This window comes from Candoia aspera, chromosome 5, assembly GCF_035149785.1.
Source record: "Candoia aspera isolate rCanAsp1 chromosome 5, rCanAsp1.hap2, whole genome shotgun sequence".
In the NCBI taxonomy this organism is placed as follows: Eukaryota; Metazoa; Chordata; class Lepidosauria; order Squamata; family Boidae; genus Candoia; species Candoia aspera.
In genome coordinates, this window is record NC_086157.1 from 24,996,070 (window position 1) to 25,017,039 (window position 20,970).

The window sequence follows — 20,970 nt, forward strand, 5'->3', positions numbered from 1 at the left end:
TTTGTCAAGAACAAGACTTGTCAGACCAGTTCTATCTCTTTTTCTTTTTAACAAATCAGAAAGCTTCCTTAGTAGATTGCAGGAATATTATGGACATAATATATCTTGACTTCAGAAAAGCATTTGACAAAGTACCCCAGGACATTCTAATTATTAAGTTAGCTAAGTATGGGCTGGATGGCATATCTATTTGTTGGATTCATGGTTGGCTTCAAAACCATGTTCATCAACATTTTCTTATCTAACAGGAATGAACCATCAAGTGGTATGCTACAGGTTTGGTCCTGGGCCTAGTACCTTTTAATATTTTTCACTTATTACTTGAAAGAGGAATGCTTATCAAATTTGTAGATGCTGCAAAATGGGATGGAATTAGATATTAGAAGATAGTTCATAATTATCTTAATAATTTAAAGAGGAGAGTTAAAAATAAGAGAAACAAATTTAGAAGCAAGTATAAAATTCTTGGGGACGCGGTGGCGCTGCGGATTAAACCGCTGAGCTGCTGAGCTTGCTAATCGGAAGGTCAGCAGTTCGAATCCGCGTGATGGGGTGAGCTCCCGTTGCTAGTCCCACCTCCTGCCAACCTAGCAGTTCGAAAACATGCCAATGTGAGTAGATTAATAGGTACCGCTTCGGCGGGCAGGTAACGGCGTTCCGTTCAGTCATGCCGGCCACATGACCATGGAAATGTCTACGGACAAATGCCGGCTCTTTGGCTTTGAAACGGAGATGAGCACTGCCCCCTAGAGTCGGACACGACTGGACTTCATGTCAAGGGAAACCTGTACTATAAAATTCTTAAGAAAAAGAAATCTAAATTGGAATGGTAAAAGCATCTTCACTATTTGTAACAGACAAAAGCTTGACTTCAGCAGTTTAATGTGATGTGGCTACCAAAAAGGCCAATGAAATTTTAGGTTGCATCAACAGAGATATCATTTCCAAATTACAGAAAATGATACTTCTCTTATTATATCTTGGTCAGACCCCATTTTAAGAAAGATTCAGAGAAACCAGGTGCAGAGAAGGACAAGGACAAGGAATGACTGGAAACTAAGTCTAGCCAGAAAAAAAAAAGAGTGCCAGGCCCCTCAGTAGTGACTTATAGCATCTTCTAGTGTCACCAAGCCATCATTGAGGCAATATAAAATCTGTCTTTATTATCCTTATGTTTACACAATTATTGTTAGATGACACTAGAAGACATGGTGGAGAATCTGCCTGAAATATCTGGGTATGAATATCATGAAGCAAAAATAATTACAAATACATGATAATCTATCACACAGAGAAAGTCAAGACTTTCTCTCTCCTCTGAGTGAAGGATATGTAGTGATTTTTTAAAAGAAGATTTTAGTTAGATAGTTGGAAAAAAAAACTTCAAAACTGAAACATCATTGAAACCAATTACCAAAGGAGGTGATATGCTCCCATTCATTGGAAATCTTCAAGCAGAGCTTGGACAGCCATCTACTGGGGATGCTTTCACAGGGATACACAGGAAGGGAGGCAAGTGACAAATCTGTTGTGATTCAAACTCCGCTCCTTATGTATTTGAGTGCAATGTTGCAACCAAGTATGAAAAGACAGGGCTCACACTGTGATGTCACAACACATTGTGACAGTTTGACATCATCATGTTAGAAGCATTTCTTTGGATTTATTTCTTTGGATTCCTCACAGAGCAGAGGCTTGTCCTATCACTCTGTAATAGTTTTGAAGGTTTTCCCCTCAAAATATCCTGTCAGTCCGCCACAGATAAGGACTACATCTGCAAAAGCTACTCCTAGGTAGAAGGTGTAGCCATCCTGAAAGTATTGGTGATAAAAATGCACTTCATAACTAAAATTTAGATGCAGCTCTTTTAGCAGGCTTCTAATTGTTAAATAATTAGGACCTATTTTATTCTTGATGATATTCAGTGAGAATGAGTCGGGGGTGGGGTGGGGAGAATGGATGGATGGATGGATAAATAGAGCATTATGCTCTGAGCCATTCTTGTAATCCCACTCTGCCAGGGAACCAACTAGATGATCTTGGGGCAGTCACAACAGTACCTTACCTACGTTAGAGAATTAGTGTTACAATGGAACAGGGTTAGTCTCCAAGTACACTGCCTTAGCTTCTTGAATGAAACAGGACAGATGTATGAGATGTATAAAATGTGATATATAGGCTAGGGCTACCTAATAATCTAACTAATTGGTCAAGTCTATGATGAAATATATATATATATATATAGAGAGAGAAAGAGATAAAACTCTATTTGCTATTGTCTAGGAATCAACCCCAAGGGACGTGGTGGCGCTGTGGGTTAAACCGCTGAGCTGCTGAGCTTGCCAATCGGAAGGTCAGCGGTTTGAATCCGCGTGACAGGGTGAGCTCCCGTTGCTAGTCCCAGCTCCTGCCAACCTAGCAGTTCAAAAACATGCCAATGTGAGTAGATTAATAGGTACCACTTTGGCGGGCAGGTAACGGTGTTCCGTGTAGTCATGCTGGCCACATGACCATGGAAGTGTCTACGGACAAACGCCGGCTCTTCGGCTTTGAAACGGAGGTGAGCACCGCCCCCTAGAGTCAGACACGACTGGACTTAATGTCAAGGGAAACCTTTATCATTACCTAGGAGTCAACCAGATTTTTGCAACCAAACATAAAACTTTTCATTCAGGCCCAAAAGTTCTATTTTGGTCTCATCCGTCCACAGAATATTCTTCCAATAGCCTTCTGGCTTATCCATGTGGTCTTTTGCAAACTGTAGATGGGCAGGAATGTTCTTTTTGGAGAGTAGTGGATTTCCCCTTGCAACCCTACCATACACACCATTGTTGTTCAGTGTTTTCCCAATGGTGGTCTCATGAATACTGACATTCACCAATGCAAGAGAGGCCTTTAGTTCCATAGACATTACCCTTGGCTTCTTTGAGACCGCCTGGAATATTACATGCTTTGCTCTTGGTATGATATTGGTTGGTCGACCACTCCCAGGGAGGGAAACAGTGGTGTTGAAATTGCCTCCATTTGTACATGATCTGTCTGACTGGGGACTGATGGAGTCCGAACTCTTTGGAAAAAGTTTTATAACTTCTTCCAGCCTGGTAAAGCATCCACAACTGTTTTTTGGAGGTCCTCTGAAATCTCCTTTGTTCACGTCATGACACACATCCACATACCTGTGTTGTGAAGATCGAACTTTGATAGAGAACACCCAGACACTCACATGTGATTATCATCCCATTGACTGAAACACCTGACTCTAATTTCCCCTTCAAATGAATTGATAATCCTAGAGTTCACATACTTTTGCCTTACACAGATATGTAGCTTTGGATCATTTTCCTCAAGAAATAAATGAACCAGACTTATTTGTTTAATTTAAACTTTATCTAGTTTTAGGAGTTTGGTGGAGAAAAGACCATATTTTAGGTCATATTTATGGAGAAATAACTGGGTGCCATCAACAAGTGATGATACCTAAACCCAGCTTGACAGATGACTTTTCTCATGAAGAACTAGGTAAGACCATACCCTGCAGCATCTCTCTTTTGGCTCTCCCAGCTGACTGGAAATGGTCACTGAGAAAGGTGTGAAATCAGTGCAGAGCAATGTATTCAACTTCTGGCCCTGGCAGGCACTCCAGTAAGATACCATGGTTGACTGTATTATTCCAGGTTTTGAAGCAGTATGACATTTCCCCATTTCTTAGATCAGTTCCTTATATCTTCTAAATCCTACCTACTTGATGTCTTCACTGAGCAAGTTGCTGTGTGAAATAAAATTATGTATCACAGAACCTGTCCTTATTTAAATGAATGAGTAGACAAAACCTGCAACAAGATGCTGTACATACAGATAGTTGGAATCCGTATGATGAGCTGCAGTACCAGATGTGTTTCTATTCCTTATAAATCAGAAGTTTATGGCAAGAACAAGTTCATAAAAAGTTGAAACAGGGCTTTCTCCAAAATGGTATACAACTGTGCAACTATGCAAATGGCTCCCTATCAAGCCACCTCTTATTTATAGGGGATAAAAATATATCCATTTTTAACCTCTGACTTTGCTTGTATAACCATAGTCTCTCCTAGATCACCTGGTATGCAGAGCATTGGGACATGCTTTAGATGTCAGAGAGAAGCTCATATGTCTTTCGTTGACCTCTATAGTCATTCTATGAACAACGCCTCCTTTATCCAAACTGTCCCCAAGAAAACAAGAAAAGTCACGCTCATAGTTGAGGGCATTGCATGTCTCATCATAAAACACTCAGACCCTCATAGAGATGCTGATCTCAGCTTGGTATAATGTCAGAGGGAGATTCATTTAGCTAATGTTTTCACATATACTCTAGTTCCCAAGTTATTTTGCCTTTAAGCAATAGTGTTTTGGCCAGATATAAACAATGTCTAAAAGGTGGATAGTGCCCTTCAGAGAAAAGTTAGACTTTTTAAATGACTCTCAAAGTCAATCTCAAAGCAATGCTTCTGGCTGGGTTTTGTTTTTTATTTTTGTTGTTTTGGGATTGATTAATTGATTGTGCCATCTAGTTGCTGTCAACTCTTAGTGACCACATACATAAGTTGGAGGGTTGTACTAATGGATAAAATCATTCATATGTGATTATTTACAGTATGTAGTATTAAATCCTCTTTTTGTTCTGTTTCTTTTTTACATTGTTTAGTATATTCTTTAAGAGCCAATTTGGTGTAGTGGTTAAAGTACCAGGCTAGAAACTGGGAGACTGTGAATTCTAGTCCTGCCTTAGGGACTAAGCCAGCTGGGTGACCTTGGGCCAGTCACTCACTCTCAGCCCTAGGAAGGAGGCAAGGGCAAACCACTTCTGAAAAAATATTGCCAAGAAATTGCAGGGACTTGTCCAGGCAGTAACTAGTTGCCAAAGACTGACTTGAAGGCACCCCCCAAAAGTATATTTTCCAATATTATAGGTTATTGTTTTGCCTTCTCACACAGTGTAAATCATAAACAGTTTCCTAAATCCTTTGAATGGTACTTTGTTAATTTTTGCAATGAACAGGCAGCAGTCAAGACTGTCTGCCTGCCTGTCTATTGATCTATCCATCTGGTTGCAAAAATCTGGTTGACTCCTAGACAATAGGAAAGAGAGTGGTTTTCTCTCTCTCTCTCTCTCTCTCTCTCTATATATATATATATTGCATCATAGACTGAATAAGTAAGTAAAGTACAGGTCAAGATGACAATCATTTGTCCATACAGTCACCAGGAGACATCCTGCCTAAGTGGCACCCAATTAAGTAGATATTGGTGTGTGTCTGCTGGGTTCACCACCTTACACTTCTTTCTTTTCTTTTCTTTTCTTTTTTTTGTTGTTTCCTATTCTATTGTTTTTATATTTTCTGGCATATTGTGAACCACCCAGAGTCATTTGGAGTTGGGGAGCATCAAATTCAATAAATAATTCAAACATATAAAACAACAGCTTTCAAGTGGAATGAAATCCAGTCACAAATCTCCCATGCTCAGAACCACAAACAAAACAAAAATTAGAGGAAGGTTGCAGTGAATTCCATGCACACAATCTTTTTTTTTGGGGGGGGGGGTTCTTTGAATATAACACATGTTGCTAATAAAAAGAATTTCAGTTCCATTTTTTTTATCCAGAGCCATAGAACTGCTTTAAAAAAAATACAGTGTCACTCTGGTCATGCTCCCAATGTCTTGTTCCTTGTCCTGAAGTGTTTATTTTAACAACAATTCAGAAGCTATGGTAGATGCCATGCATCAGAGAGGTCCTGGCACAATCACTCCTGATCCATAGTGTCAGTTATAAAGTATTACAATTTGACCTGATTACTTTATCTGTTTCTGATCTAGGCTGGTATTCACAGCACTGTATTGATGACTATATCTCTATTTTTGCATGTCTAGAGCCATAGGTATCTGTGCGTGCAGGGAAGCACTATCAGTTGCAATTATCTAATTCATTTCCCCAATAATATCATTATGTGGGTGATGTTATCATGGCTTGTTACCAGATGTCTATGTCTAGAGATTGTAGAGAACATCGTTTCTGCTCATGTTTTGGTCTTCAGGTTGGCTAATAACTTTTCCAATGCATCTATTTGCATGATTTAACAAAAATGCCTTCAACTCTTCTGCACAAAAAGACTATAAAATAACCTGCTAGTATCATAACCATGTTAAAAGGGATCTGTCTTTCCACACTCACAGCCAACATCTTAACTATTTTAACCTTCCCTTCTGGGACACCATTAGCAGTAGCATCTGTGGAGAGAGCAATGGGAGGTTGGGCTGTCAAAAACAACATTGTGACATTACACCATAAGCCTTGAAGCTTTTGTCTGTGTGTCACAACATCACATGCATGCTCCAAAGGGGCAGAGCTTGCTGTGGAATATTGCAACACTGGTTTCATCAAACCAGCAAGATCCCATGGTGGGGAAAGGTTGAAAATTACACCCAGTTCTTTAATAAATGGATTATGAGGTGGGCCTGTACCAGTACTGGCATTGGTTGTATTCCTTAATGTTAGACTTTATTAATTACTGCATTTATTTATTTATTTATTTATTTTGCTTCATTCTATGTATCACATTGAAAGCTGCACTTTATAAGCAACCTACATTGCAAATAGAGTAAAGAAGAAAAAAAAATGTGTCCCATTTTAATTACTAGGCCCTATTTGAATACTACTGCATACATGTCAAAGCAAAAAGCCCTCTTTTCTGCTGCATCTGGCTGCTTTCAGCAGGGTAGTACCTTGTTAATACCACTGTACCCTGTTGACAGTTGTCCTAAACTAGCTGGGAACAGCAACAGCTGTTTCTTATTTAAGGAGTGGGGGGTGGGAATGGTGATGACATTTGTCTAAATTCTACCCAAAATCCAGATAAGCTAGGAAGGCATCAGTAACTGGCCATTATATAGACTGTAATGCCTACAAATTGTAATGGAGGGAATAGAAATAGAAAATCATATTTTTTACCAGTTCAAAATAGTGAAAATTTTTACCTCTCAATGTAAAACTCTGTGGTTCTTCAACACATTTTTCTTTTGCTTTAATTAAATTATATCTTATAGAACGTCAATGCCATGCAGAGAAAAAGGAGATAAGATTGGGGGTTTTAGAGTGAATCTTCCCCAGTCCTATTATGATATGATAGAAATTTGTGAGAGGATTATGTATTATATTAAATTTAAGAAACGAAACGTGACAGGGCAATGATTGGATTTTAATAGTATTTTACCATAATTCCTAGTGCTGTCTCTTGTCATGTGTTAGTCTATGTGAATATACAAGAGGATTTTGGATATTTCCCCCCAAAACAGAAATGTATCATTTTTCAAAAATTCTAAGCATTGTCAAAAAAGAATGACAGAAATGTTTAACATAAGAGAACCATTTAAAAAACAAACAAAAATTGATATTTTTAATTAATAGTTCAGATAACTAATCCACTGGAAAAGTCACGTTGGCACACTATGTTGAATGCATAATGCATTTTTATTTTATTACTTTTCTCTATTTATTGTCTTGAACAACAGTCTGAAATTAACACGATTTTCCCCCCCTCTGGGGATGAGACAAAGGATAGACAATGTGTGATTTCTTTGTTCTGCTGTTCCAAACATAGGGCAAGAGTCAATTGAAGCCTCGGCAATCCAACCAAATATAGCTTCTACTGAAGTGGCAAATCATTTCTTAGATTAATTCCAAATTATGAAATATTCATAGATTGGGTTATTATTTTTTCTTAGGATCAGATAGAAGATAATGGGAAATTATTCATCTCATTGGGAGAGTAGATCCCAGTTTGCTTTTATCAGTTGTTACAAGCAAATTATCTTTGCAATTCTTTGGTTTGGTGAAGGATGCTAAAATAATCAAAAGGGATGTGTCCAAATCAAAAGGAAGGGAAAATAATAGAGTACCAGAATGAAGAAAGCAGAAGGCCTCTACTTTTATATTGTTCAGTCTTCTTCAAGGACAGGATATTTGTTCCACCAAGTGGTTCTTAAGAGGAAGTTGAAAGGATCAGATTGCAGCTTGAGCTCAATAGAGACCTATGATCTTGTGATGTCAGCAGTAATTGAGAGCTAAGCCAATTGCCTAGTATTTTCTTTTGCAAAGCTTTGAAACACTGAGCTGTAGGAGTCCTGTTACTCCATTGAAGGGAATTCTTGCCTTCTCCTGTCTCCTGAATTCAAGAGAATCCTTGTTCTTTGCCATCTACATTCAGCAGAGTGTATCTCAAGCAGCTTCCATTTCAAACCATTTGGAATGGAAAATTTAGGGGGGAAAACAGGGGGAAAAATGTAACTGGCAGCTGATGCTTTGCGGCCATTGATCTTCTGCCAAAGAGAAAGGGAAAACAGAGAAGGTCTCAGTTTCATGCCTACTTAGGCCTGGGCTACTGTGTGCCTACATAGGCTTGCAAGAATCTGCAGTTAAAACAGCCAACATCATTTTCAGCTGCAGTGCCCCACTCAGGCTACTGCATCAGTTAAGAACCCTAGCAAAAAAGCCCCTCATTGCAAAAATGCCAACGTGCTGTCCTTCTTTGGGCTTTATAGCTCAAGGGGTTTTAGACAGAAACAGAAGAAAAAGGCAATAGACACTTTGTAGCGATCTAGGCTCAATCAGTCAGACAAATGCACACAGCATATATTTAAATATTTAAATATTGAGAGGTGGGGTTGGAGTTGCTCACATTCCTTTCTTTTTCTGTGGAATGGGGACAAAAGAATTTTTGTTACTCCAGGACTTGTGGTTGCTCAGTGGGGCTTACTGCTGTTTTTTGCACTCTCCTCTTGATGGAGGGAGGGAGTGCTGATTGGCTTACAGTGTTGCCTGTCGGTTTTCAACCTTACAAGGCCAGCAGAAATGAAGATAACTGAGGCCAGCTTTAAACTAGTTTTGAGGTATTGGGAAATAAAAATGCTGGAGTATAGAAGTGCTCATACTTAGAAAGTGCTTATTTATCTTGAATAAATTCAGCGCTCCAGAGCCAGATGAATTTTACCCTGGGGCACTGATTATCTTTTAGATAATCCTTAAGAATCAATCCAGAATTCTTACTTGAGGTACAAATGACCAGGCTCAAATTATCCTACTTTGGACACATTATGCGAAGACCCAGCTCTCTGGAAAAGGCTCTAATGCTGGGAAAGATGGAAGGAAAGAGAAGAAGAGGACGACCAGCAGCAAGGTGGATAGACTCAGTTACAGTGGCCATGAGTGCACTGTAGGGAGACTTGAAAGAACAGGTTAGGGATAGATCGTCATGGAGAAAATCTATTTATGTGGTTGTTAGGAGTCCATCCATCCATCAATCCTTAAGAAAAGTTGGTACCAGATGACTGAGGAAGAAGAAATATCTATCTTCACAAAGGAGAAGAGAGATCTCAGGAATAATCAGTATGTTATTGAAAGATTCTAGAACAAAACATAAAGCAATTGATCCATAAGTGCCTTCCATATAATGCGGTTATTATTTATTCAAGTATTTTTATTTTACTTTTCTGTTGACTTGACAACATTGTCAGCACTAGCCCCCTTTCTTTGGAACAGCTTGCTTTCTGTGATCAGATATGTCCCTACCCATATGTCTTTTTATAAAATAGTGAAAACAGTCTTCTCCAGGAGGGCTTTCAGATGTGATTGCCTTAATTGGAAGCTCTCTCTCTCTCTATATATATATATATATATTATTCTATTGCTTTTATAAGTATTTTATGGATGATTTATTGTATTTATTGTAAACTGTCTAGAGTCATGAGAATAGGCAGTATACAAATAATTGCAGACAAATCTGGGTGATTAGGTTGAGGAAGGGGCTGAACTAGTCTTTCCCAACCATTAGAGAGGTGTCATGTTCTACGTTCTTTTCAGCAATATGTCCCTGCAAAAGAAATGTTATGCTTGAAAGATCCTGAGCCACACAAAATGTAGCAAAAGCCATTGTTCATTCTGTGATTTACAATTTTGAAGGAAAGTCTATTTCCGTTTCCGTTTTTTTGTTTTTTGTTTTAATGTAGAATAAAACAATGCCTTAGTGGGTGAGGCTTTTGCAAGTAGCCATAACAGATGTAGGAATTTCTCTAATTTTCTGGAAATGTGAGTCCCAAAGAGACAGACTCACCCTGAGAGATCTTTACAGCTGTCATGAGAAGGCTTTGCACTTTGGCTTTACAGGATTTTGATGGCTACGTAATCTGCCACATACACATGCTAGTATCTTATGTTAAAAGGTATCCCTTGGCAAAACAAGACAGAGGGGTGTGTGTACATGTGTCTGTCTATAAGTGTCAAAATGATAGGTACCTTCAAGTGGAGTTGGGGACCTGACATCTAAGAAGGAAAGGCAACCTAACACCTTATTAGCATGGTGAATTTGATACTGCATTCCAAGCCTGTGCTGTCTCATATTCCGTGCTTACACTTGGCAAATAATTGCAGCCTTGGGAAACTTGACTGGATGTGGCTCAGCTATGTTTCATGTACCATTCCAAGAATCAGGAAAAATAGCAGTTCTGATTTGGTCTTTATTAAGTTGATTACCACTGACCAACAAAAATGAGAGGTGATTTCAGAGATTTCTGTGTAGGATATGTGGACATTTCTGAAGTTAGGCTTTCTTTACAGTAGACACAACATGATATGATGATATGATACAATTGATCTCCATTTACAGGTTTAGAAATAGATTGTTTAATGGAGTGCACACTGGGTGAAAAGGAAGAAGGTGTCATGTCCCCCGTTGCGATGCATACATGCATCACAATGGGGAACATGCCTTTCTGGAGAAGGGAAGGAAAGAGGAAGGAATTAGTGATAATCCTTTAAGCACTAAAGGCAAATACCAATTAAAGACAAAGGAACCATACCTTTGCCCTGACCTGAGAAGCCATCATCCAATCTCCCTGACATCTCCGCATTACCCCGGGGGACACACCTGCGCCGGACACAGGAAGAGGACAGAGGTGATCAGCGCTAATCCCCCTGATTGCCCATCGAGACTCCGGAATCGCCCCCTGATCGCCCATCAAGACTCCGGATCAGGACTTTGGGACAATGGGGGGTGGAGAAGGACCAGGTCCGCCCCACGGGTATTTACCGGCTACCTCGCACGCCATGTGCTCATTCCCGTCTTTTTCTGTGTATGCATTCTATTCTCAATAAACCGGAAATCCTTAGCCCTGGCTAGTGAGTCTGTGCTTTATTGGAATAAGGGCAACCATCACAGAAGGTGCTGCTGGTCCATATAAGTTTACCAAATGATTCAAATTAAGGTGTTTTCTTTAAATCAGTGTAACATGGGAGGGACCTCTGGTAGAATGATTATTCATGCTTTCCAGATTCAGTTTTAGTCTCAACTGCTGTTTGAAATTTTAGGAAACTGGTGCAAAGCAGAACTGATGAACAATAATGCATATTGACTAGTCTTGAAGGAAAGTTGTTTTACAAATCAAACATTGAATTCTTATATATTTCCAATGCAAAGAAAAGAAGCATTTCATGTTTTCAAGCCACTGTTCACTGATGTGGCCTTGTGTTCTCTCGCTTCTTCCATGGAGAACTGCGACTGTAATCATGTAATCTTTTCCAGCACAGTGAGTCAGTTCCAGCAGTTCCAGTCCTCTCTGCTAGCATATTAAGTCGGGGACCCTTTCCTTGCCATGCTCCTTTATTGTAGATACTTTTCTTCTCAGATCATCTTCACAAGTTGAAAGTCATCTAATATTTGCATACGCTTGTTTTCCCAGATATGCCTTACGCAACTTGGTGCCCTTCAATTGTTTTGGTCCAGCAGGGATTATGGGATTGAAGTCCAACACACTGAGGTGGCACTTAATTGAGGAATCTCTACATAAGATGATGGACAAACATTTGGAAAATTCTAGAGCATATTACTGCAAAGTCCTTCTTCCTTAAAGTGACTTGGTGGAATCTTTACTACTGTCTCTAAATTCCCATGGCAATGCTGTATTTTAATTACTTTTGCTTTCCCCTTTTATCTGCTTAAACAGCTGTTGGGATTACAGACCCACTTTCCATAGGCTTTAAATACCCTATTGCTGCACTCTGCCAGATTAGAAATAATTGGATCAAAGGAGCAGCATAACTGACATACATATTAGTTTCCATTGTTAGTCCATTGACAGGCCAATCATCACACAAGCGTCAGAGAGAGGTAGAAGGAGAGAGCATCACACAAGCCATTCTTTTTCCCCATCTGTTTACAGCTATTTCTGCAATACTTAAATTAAAGCAACAGCTGTCATGGTCTGGTAGAGAAAAATATTCAGAATATTTTTTGTGCTGATTCTACAAGGGTCCTTAATAGAATACATCATTTTTCTGTCAGATTTAAGATTACCATCTCCCATTTTTAAAAGCTTCACATTCCATTTCCAGGTAGAAATTCAGTAGGCTGACTTCATTCTATAATTGCATCTGAATGTCAGGAAAGACGCTAGAAGGGCTGGAAATGTCAGTTCACTGTTTTACACAACATTCTGTTTGCCAGGAAAATAGCTAGTCCATGATTTGGGGTATATTTTGGTTCAGTTGAAGATCATGTCTCAGTAAAAGCTGAGAAGACTCCCCAATATCCTGCTCCACACACACAAATACTGTACACAAGTCAACACTTCTAGACATTACAGAGAACCTTTTAATCAGTGAGAACATATTTGATTCAATATTTCCCAAATCAAAAGCAGAAAGGGAGAAAATATACTGCCATAAACTAGATCCAATACAGAATCCTGTTTCTATTTTAACCAGTATATGGCTGTTTTTAAAGAATAGAAGAAAATTTGAGTGTACTGACTGGGAAGCATGGTCATCCTGCCTCCTGATCTTTGCAAATTTCCTTCTTTACTTTCTTCTACATGTAGATGCTAGTTTGTTATAATTCTGTATTTAGCACTGGAGAGTGGAATGGGAAACGTTATGAAAAATCCGTAGCTGATTGAGGACCATAGGATTTCTCCAACATGATACCAATCCCGCAATTATCACTAACTCAGTAATGGCTCCAAAGGTAGCATTAAACATTTCAAAACTCACTGCCACACACCTGTTACCTGTTGTCAGGGCAGCTGCTGTGCTCACAAGGTGCTTTCATGCATTGTGCAATAGAACAGAAACTGAATGATGTCCTTCCAGCACTTGCCTCCTTTTAAAATTCCTAGATAACTGTAAAGTAGCAATGCCATCACAGCACTGCAGTCCACTGAGGATCTCATGTTAATAGCACTTCTTTTAAGAATGCTGATTTGGATAAGAATGGCATCATTGCTAACATGTGGATACATAAGTCATTCTTCTTTCTCAGACCTTTGCCCTTTATCACACTACATCTCCTAGTTTGTTCTTGTAGGATGAAATCCTACCATGAGAATGGTGGTGAGAACTTGAGACCCTTCGGCAAGATAGGGCTCCAGGAACATCGTAACCCACCTACTTTGCATTATCATCCTGCCTGCTGCAGGCTTCAGCCCCCTTAAACCAGCCTCCACCCACTCAAAGTCTGCCTACTTTTTCTTACACATTAGAATCTGCCCTCCCAAAATCTGGTACTGAGTGTTTGCATGAAAAAGAGAGAAAATCTGTGAACAAAGTATGGTCAAATATATCTCTACCCATTCTGGCTGTGGTCTAGTCTTCTACTGACATTCAGCCTGAAATAAGTTTTCCCCTTGATAAACATTTTGTATCTGGATTGTACATTTTTGAAATGGAAATACTATTGGCCTTTCCAAATATTATTTTCACAGGTTTGCTGTGATGAGCTGAGCATTTCTGACCTCTTCAACGAAGTCTGAAGAAAATTCACCATCTGAACTACAGGTATCCAGCAGTAAGTTTTCCTCGTAATGATTCATATCAAGAAAAGGTATGTTGATAGCCCTGAGGTCAACTATGTGATATCATTGGTCTACATTGGGCATTATTTGATGATATGGCATAATATGTGAGGTCATTCCTCATATAAACATAAAGTCTATTCTTGGCTTTATATTTATCAATAGGAGAGAATCTATGGAGACATGTGGGCTCCATAATCTAGACTCCTAATCCACATGTCTAAATAAGGAATTGCATTTGATGGGCAGCAGACTTCAATCCACAACACTGGCAATCTTTCAGGAAACTTTAATGCTTTGGTCACAAGAGTTTAGTAATATGATTTATTGATTTTTCCCCAGTGTAGCTTTGACATTGCAGTTTCCAGCTGACTCAAGATCTGAAATCTAGCACATTCAGTGTTGTAGGAATCAATTTAAAATCCCAGTATAACATCTCTTTACTGACAGTGCCAACATGTCAGCCTTTCAAGGTAGGCCAGGTCAAGAGCTAGACACTGCAGACATTCCAGAAATGTTGCTTTATTATAGTAGGCAGGGTATAATAACAGAATCTTGAAAGTGTTTTTCTGCCCCCTTTTATACTAACAAATCAAGGTGGAGTTATTTTTAATTTCTTTTTCAAGTGTGTTTCATCTTCTAGGCTATGTAATTGCCTAGTCCCTCCATGGAATGATACTTTCATACCAAGGTCATCTCTAAATCTCCTTACACAGCTAGAAGATGTAGAATAAAGAATGGCATTTAAATCAACAGTTAATATCCAACTTTTCAAATTAGTCATAAACTCCCATAATCCCTATTCAGCTATGAATAACCTACCTTAACATGATCTAAGTGGACTTGATTATCTTCATAATCCACAACATCCTAATTTAGGGAAGATTATATTTAACCCAGATACTACTGTATCTTGTTACAATGGCCCTCACCTAACACTTCATAGGAGATCCGGTGTACTTTGGTGTAGTGGTTAAGGTTGCCAGGTTAGAAACCAGGAGACTGTGAGTTCTGGTCCCATCTTAGGCATGAAGCCGGTCACTCTCTCCTAGCCCTAGGAAGAAGACCATGGCAAATCTCTTACAAAAATTTTGCCAAGAAAACTGCAGGGCCTAGTCCAGGCAGTTGCCAGAAGTCAACACTGACTTTAAGGCACACATAACACCTTATAGTTGGAAGCCTAGAACACATGGAGCTGTCTTTCAAGATACCCAGAAGTTTTTGTAAACCACCTTGATGTCCATGGAAAGGGTGGTATATAATACTATGTAATACGGTAATAAAAATAAACAATTTGGATAATGGAGACAAATGTGCTGTATCCTTCTGTTAACTTTTCCTTGCTTATATGTCCTGTCCCGAATCCCAGATCTTGCTGTATTGGACTGTCCTTGCCATCGCACGTCCTGATGAAATAAATGTTGCTAATACAAGGTGTTAATAGCATGTTAACAGGCTGCTAAGAAATACTATATACTGAGCTATTTTGCAGACAGGAACCTCAGCTGTTACTATTATTTTTGTAAGAAAATTAATATATCTCTCTGATCATGCTAAAAATGACATTCCACATTTGAACAGATTAACTTCAGAACTGATAAACCTCATAATTCATTAATCACTAATAATGAGCTTGGAATGCAGTACAGTAATCAGAGTGAATTTCTTATCACTACTGACAATATCTTGGGTTGCATGAATTTCCTTTTAAAATACAGGATTGTCTTAGAATCACTGAGGTTACAGATATGAAGGCAAACTAAATTTACTCTCTAATTCTGTGTGTGTGTGTGTGTGTGTGTGTGTGTGTGTGTGAGAGAGAGAGAGAGAGAGAGAGGGAGTGTTCAGGATTGAGATGCTTCTGGAGAAATCCTGCAGCCATTCTGCAGCCGTTTTGCATCTTTTCTGACCATGCCGATGGAGTTCTCTGCAAGCCTGACTTCTTGCTCATTGTTTTTCTCCCTGCCAGAAACAGCTGATAAATTCTCAACAGGTTTCTCTTTAAAAATACCTCCTTATCAGCCATGCACTGTCAGTCTGAAACATTTTGAAATAAAGAGATCATTTTTTGGCTCTGTATCTGCAGGCTCAGGAGGCCCAACCTAAGTTGGGATTGCAGCACTAGGAAGAAATTTAGACCTCTTCACCTAATGTCCCAGTTCAGTTCAGTTCAGTTCAGTTCAGTTCAGGCCTCTAAATTTACTTTAGAGTAGGAAAAATGCTTTAGAACAGGTTCAGTTTTGGTGCTGTAGCTGCTAAAACTAGTTCAGTTTTGGTCAAATTTTAACTAGGTTCTGACTCTTGACTTGAGAATTTGACTCATCCACCAAAATATGGCATACAAAATTGAGATGATGATGATGATGATGATGATGATGATGATGATGATGATGATGAATCTTAAGAGAAAAAAGTAGGAAATGTGGAAGATACTGGGGAGAAATATACAGGTCAACAGCTCAGAAGTTAATTCAAGTAATGATGGAGGTGACATTGTGCAGGTATATTTTAATTTTATTTTTTAAACTCCAATCCTTCGCCTTCTTAGTTTGTTCTTTTACAATTTCTGCTGTTACTACACTATTTTCCATTTGCTCAGGTTTTGCTTGTTTTCCTATATCAGATATCCATGTGGCCATTTCACTGTGTTTTATTTGATTCTCCCCTTTTTTCCCCCAAAATTCCAATATTTCTTCCTTATTATAGGGGATTTACCCATTTTTGTATTTTCAGTTAAGCTTTAATAAAAACTGTTTATGAGATTTTTATCCCACCTTTACTTTTTTGTCAACTCAAGGCAGTGTACATACCTAATGTTCCCACCTCCTATTTTCCCAACAACAACCCTGTGAAGTGGGTTGGTCTGAGAGAGACAGACTGGCCCAAACTCACTCAGCTGGCTTTCATGCCTAAGAGAAGACTAGAATTCACAGTCTCCTGGTTTCTAACCCAGGACTGGCTCAGTGTTGATTTGTCTGAAATTGCCTACTTTTTTTGGAATTGTTTGATATCACTATTTCATATTGATATTGTTTCTTATCATTCACATGGTTTCATATCATTCAGTTTTCTTGGAAGTTGCCACCACTCTTCGTTTTAATTACTTCTGCACTTGTTTTGCTGTCCAGCTTTTTCAAAATTGATTTTATTTTCTCATTTTTCATTTTTTGCTGCTTTAATTTTGTAGGTTGCTAATACCTTTAAAAATGGTTTTATTTTATTTTCCAAACTAATTTTCCACTTCGGGGTCTGATTTTTGGTTTGGGGGCTTCTTTTCAGTTTATAATCCAGTTCTATTATTATTTCTGATTTGTCTTTTAGATCATTTTTTTCATACTTGATTAGGCAACCATATTTGCATTATGCAAAAATGTATTTAAATATTTATTCTGAGTAGATTTCAAAGAAGGTAATATTTGTCCTGCAGTTTCTTTCATGCATTCCAAAACTTTTAAAGTTACTGTTGATATTCAGACAAGTGAGGTTCTGTTTCATTATTCTGAATTGGCTGTTCAAAATTTTCATCAGCTGCATCCAAATGGATGTTTATGTTGGCTTGTTCTTCTACTACTCTTGTTCTTTTGCAGTTTCAGTTTTTTGTTTTCAATATATTTTTATTGTTGTTTCAATTCATTATGCTCAGTGTCTCTATAGACAGATTTTCTGGATATGAAATGTTTCTGATCCATATATCACTGTTCAGCAATATTTGATTATAGAAATTCTATTTTCCATATTTCATACATTCATTTCTGGAAACCATGGAAATGGATTTGATTGGATATGGATTTGATTCATAATAGCCTTTCATAACTTCTTGGTTTTCTTTGTCCAAAATTGCTTTGCAGTTCCCTGTCCTAGTTGCCTAGCAATTTTTAAAATCATCACCATCACCACCACCATCATCATCATCACCATCCACAGTAAGCATGATACATCTAGAAGAAAAAGGTGAAACTGAAGTCTCCCTTGAGTCAACTTCCAAGTCTAATATACAGCTTTGAGATTTCAAGATGCTCTCCCATCCAAGTATTGATGAGATATGAACCTGATTAGCTTTTTTGAGATTGGTCAAGATCTGCTAAGCGTTGCCATCTGTTGTGATATTCTGGCATACAAGAAGGTATAACTCAGATTCAAAGAGCTTAATGTCAAAAATTTGACTCGAGGGACAAAATAGATAGGGAAAGAAACTGTAGACGGAGAATGCTTGTATATTAAATTTACATTGTTCATAAGAAGTCATAAGTGTACACGCAGAGACATCTCTCCGTTTTTTTGTGAATTCTTCTTTCTTCTAGCATGGGCCCTAATGGCTTCACATATATGCTTATGTAATTTTCTTAGCAACAAAACAAAAATGGTTTGCCATAGCCATCTTCAGGAATGTCTTTTTCAACTTTCTAGTCTACTCTATGCCTGATGGCCTTCCACCCAAGTACTAACCAAGGACCTAAGTACTCTCTTAGCTTCCCAGTCCTGGCAAGATTTGCCAGATACATACATACATAACAATAATATTAAATTCAGAAGACTTGTGACATACAGTATCAGTACATCTTGCATATTTATAGCAATCAGCGGCCAATTTAGAATGAGTGACTACATTGTATATATGATCTCAGAGTGTCTGAGGTGGCTAATTTTTAATTGAATTAGATTTAGGATGTAATTCTATATCCTTTACCTGGGAACAAGGCTGATTTAACACAGACCATTTTATTTTAGATCCTCAAAGGGATGTATTGTAAAACATGACATGATCAACCTTATGAGAGAGGACAGGCCAAGCTCTAAAGCTCCATAAAGATTGCTAGTATTTTCCAGAACACATAACTGTTGCCTGTTTCATTCCTAGCATATTATGCTCATGCTGTATTACTTACTTCATACACAAATAACTTGACAATGTGAGGTTTGCCAAGTTCTGAGTTAAGCCCTTGGGGCATCTTTCCTGGGATGCTTCTATCATCGCCTCTGATAATTTATGCTTAACAAAAAACAAATGTTTTTCTAAGCAGCAATGCAATTAAATGAAGATTCTGATTAGTTTAATATTGTCCTTTTAAAATCTTAACAGCAGAACCTTCTCAGCTGGTTTTCTTAGGTAGCCTCACCTTTTCCGGATGGATTTCCAGCTTGGCTTGTTAGTAACTCATGTTATGAAGTATGGGAGGAGCAATGATCTCACTAGAATGGGGGAGAGCTTGTTTTCTCTATTGGCTGCATTATCTGGAATTACTTCCTCAGCTTTCACCTTTCTAACCTAGATTTTAGATACCAAAATCAGCTGCTGATCTTTGCAAGATGGATGGATAACCATGCTTCATGCCAAAGACATTGGGCTGAAGAATGTGAGATTTACTTTGATGTTCAGTTAATTCCTCTTTATTGCAGATTTCAGTAGTAAACAATATGCATAACCCAGGGTTGAACTGTTGGGTTTTTTGAGCCCACTTGTTCTCCTCCAGATGTTTCATTACCAGCATAACTAACATCATCAATGCAGTGCGGCAAAACAATCAAGATCAGAGAACACCAATAATCCAGCAGAAGTTAAAAGAGAAAAGGCAAGATATGAAGCAATATATAAACCAGGTAGAGGGAAGGGTGATTTGCATGGATAGAAAGGTATGGTGTGGCAGAGTGAATAGAGTTGGTCTAAGCAAGCATGAGCTATGTTTTCTTCTTGTTTTCTTATCTCATATCATTAACTTTTTTGGTTTACTATTGCTTATTCCTGTTTTTCACTCTTGAAAACACTGTTTACCCTGAAAGAAAGGAAGTTCAATTACAGGTATAAATGCATAGAATATACCTATACTACAGTGATGACACTACTCCAACTGCTGAAAATGCAAATAATCTGCAAGCTCTAATAATGAAAATCAAGAAGTACAGTGAAAGAAACGGAACTAAGATTAGGTGGCAGTTTTGGCCAGGAGGGCCCTTGCACAGGTTCATCTATACCAGTAGTGCCCTTTCCTCGATCAGGGAATTGTGCATGCAGTTATTTTCCCTGTAACATCAAGTGAAAGTTGGACTTTGCAAAAGCGGAACAGAAAGAGTATTGATGGTTTTGAACTTTGGTGTTGGAGAAGTCTCCTGAGAATACCATGAATAGCTAAGAAAACAAAACAAACAAAAAAATGGGTTATAGAACAAATCAATCCAGCGTTCTCAGTGGAACCACAAATTAACTGGCTCAAATTATCATATTTTGGACTCATTATGCAAAGACCTGGCTCTTATGAGAAGTCTATAAAGTACGCAGTAAAACAAAATGGAAGTAAAGAGAAAAGAGCACAACCAGCAGAGAGGTGGATGGATTCGATTAAAGCAGTGATGGGTGCATCACTGGAAGACCTGAAGGGTCAAGTTGGAGACAGATCATCCTGGAGAAGATCTATGAATGTAGTCACTAAGAGTCAACACTGACTTGATGACATGTAATCAATCAATCATCAATTATCAGTACATGCATGTATTATGACATTATTTCTTATTTTTCTTTCATTAAACTCTACTCCTTGCCCCCAGTTAACTTGTAGCAAGAGACAGCATGCTTGGTCCTCACTTCCTGCTCTTACCACAAGGGACAGCATGAACGTACACAATGCAGTAAATCACATCCACATCTAGGTCTACTTGACAGTTAGATGGGACATTCAGTGCATTAATCCACTTTGAATTTTGTGATAAAATAAACTATCACAGAATAAATATGCTATGATTGAAATAAGTAAGGAACATATTTTACATCACTAGTGTTAAAAATGGCATTGTTTGGGGCATATGCAATAGTAAAAGAAGTTTAATGAACTGTAATCTGTTCTGCCTTGGGTGATTGTGCAGGTAACTCTAGACTTTTTAATCTATCTTCCCACACCTAGCATCAGTCATCCTATTTGTGTTGATTGCCATAACCACTCACTTCACAACCACTTATTTATTTATTCAATTTATATTGCTGCCCATCTCAAACTAGTGACTCTGGGCGGCTAAAATCCACTTAAATCCTAAAATCCTCTAGTCTGGTAGCAACCTGATTCTAGGAGATCCCAAGGTTCTCTGCTTGAAGTAGCTATCCTG